The sequence below is a fragment of the Brassica oleracea genome, chromosome C3 (genome assembly GCF_000695525.1).
Source record: "Brassica oleracea var. oleracea cultivar TO1000 chromosome C3, BOL, whole genome shotgun sequence".
Taxonomy (NCBI): domain Eukaryota; kingdom Viridiplantae; phylum Streptophyta; class Magnoliopsida; order Brassicales; family Brassicaceae; genus Brassica; species Brassica oleracea.
In genome coordinates, this window is record NC_027750.1 from 47147803 (window position 1) to 47149763 (window position 1961).

The window sequence follows — 1961 nt, forward strand, 5'->3', positions numbered from 1 at the left end:
CATGAAAAAAAAGTCAGCAATCAATTGCCGTTACTCACTGTGTTTGGTTCGTTGTCGCTTTGACCCTTGCCCGAATCCTCGACCAAAACCCTTTGTTGAACTCCTCAAGTAGCCTCCTGTCCCAACTGACCTCAAAGGCGTGCCTAACCCTGAATGGCCTTCCTTGAACAACTCTCAACTCAAACAGAAACTCCTCTAGGCGGCGACTCAAAACTGGTGTAGTAACTGATCTCGAAAACTCCCAAAAACTATCAAAACCTCTTGCTTTCTCTCTCTACTTTTTCTCACGTTTTTAAACTGATCTGAAGTGGTCTGGATGTGTTGAAATGTGAAGATGGGCGTGCCTATTTATAGAAGACAGCAGCCAATCACCTTCAGGTTGGTGGCAGCCCGTGTGTCGCTCTGCATGGCTCTGGTTGCATGCGCGGCGGCACCTCGTGCTCCACATGGTGGTCAGCAAGATCAGGATGTCATGCAAGATGACACCACCACATGTCTGATTCGTGGGCTGGTTGCATGCAGATCGACACCACACCACCCACATGTCAATCAACATGCTTCGATTGCAGATACAGCGACATCTCGTGCTTCTGCATGTCGCTCCGCATGTGTCTTCTGCATGTCAGTCCGCATGTGCTGCTTCCATGCGTGGCGACAACTCGTGCTTTTGTAGACAGACAGATTATCAGATGGTTGACACCACGTCCTGATGACATGCATTGAGACACCTCGAGCTTCTCGGTCGAGTTACGCAATTTCGACCCTTCCGGCATATTTTAGGCCCGCGATTAATCTCGAATATTTTTCTGCTCTGTTGGGGTCAAAATCGGTCACAAAGGAATCAATGTCTGAAAGTCCGTAAAAATCGGCATGAGCGTTTTTACGAAAAATATATCTTCGGAAAAGATTTATTCTTACAAAGAGCCCTGCGGAAGAAACACGAGACATCGGAGAAAATCCCAAAAAGGTCGCACGGTCGCTATGTAGCGACCGAGCTCGAGCCAAGCTTGCTCGCCACGTAGCGACCGAGCACACGTTCCGCTCGGTCGCTACGTAACAACCGAGCGACCGAGCTCGGTCGCTACGTAGGGACCGAGCTCGAGCCAAGCTCGGTTGCTATGTAGCGACCGATCGTCCGTCCCGCTCGGTCGCTACATAGCAACCGAGCTCAAGCCAAGCTCGGTCGCTACGTAGCGACCGAGCTCAAGCCAAGCACCGAGCGTCCGTCTCGCTCGGTCGCTACAGAGCGTCCGTCTCGCTCGGTCGCTACAGAGTGACCGAGCTCGAGCTAAGCTCGATCGCTACGTAGCAACCGAGCGTCTGTCTCGTTCGGTCGTTACGTGGTGACCGAGCTCGAACCAAGCTTGAACCAAGCTTGGTAGCTACGTAGCGACCGAACGTCCATCCCGCTCGGTCACTACGTTGCGAACGAGCGTGCGTTCTGTTTGGTCGCTACGCAGCGAACGAGCGTGCGTTCCGTTTGGTCGCTACGTAGCGACCGAGCTCTTTTGAAACATCGATACGACACAAATCCATGCATTCTCATCTACCCTTCGATGCTGTCTCCCGAAGACCTTAGCGAACTCATTTCATGATTTCCGCCATTCGAAGTCATCAATCAAACTTTACGATAAAAACCGCGAAAAGATCTTTTTTATCGAAAGAAGTTGTAATAAACGCTTCAAGTCGAAAGACGGCCCAAAGGGACCTAAGGCATGACTCGAATCCCACCTAACGATTTCTTAACCAGCAGCCCGTAAACCGTGGGACGTTTTACGCTTGGTTCGCAAGAAAAGATAAATGTCAAGTTTCCGCAAATAAATACGAAATTTTGAAGATAATTACGAAGATCGGGACAAATGGAATATCTCCATTTTTAGGCTATGACGGCTTAAGGACAGAAGGGGAAAAGCGTAAACCGACCTAGGAGCGAGTATATAAGGAGTCCTAGGCGAGAGGCA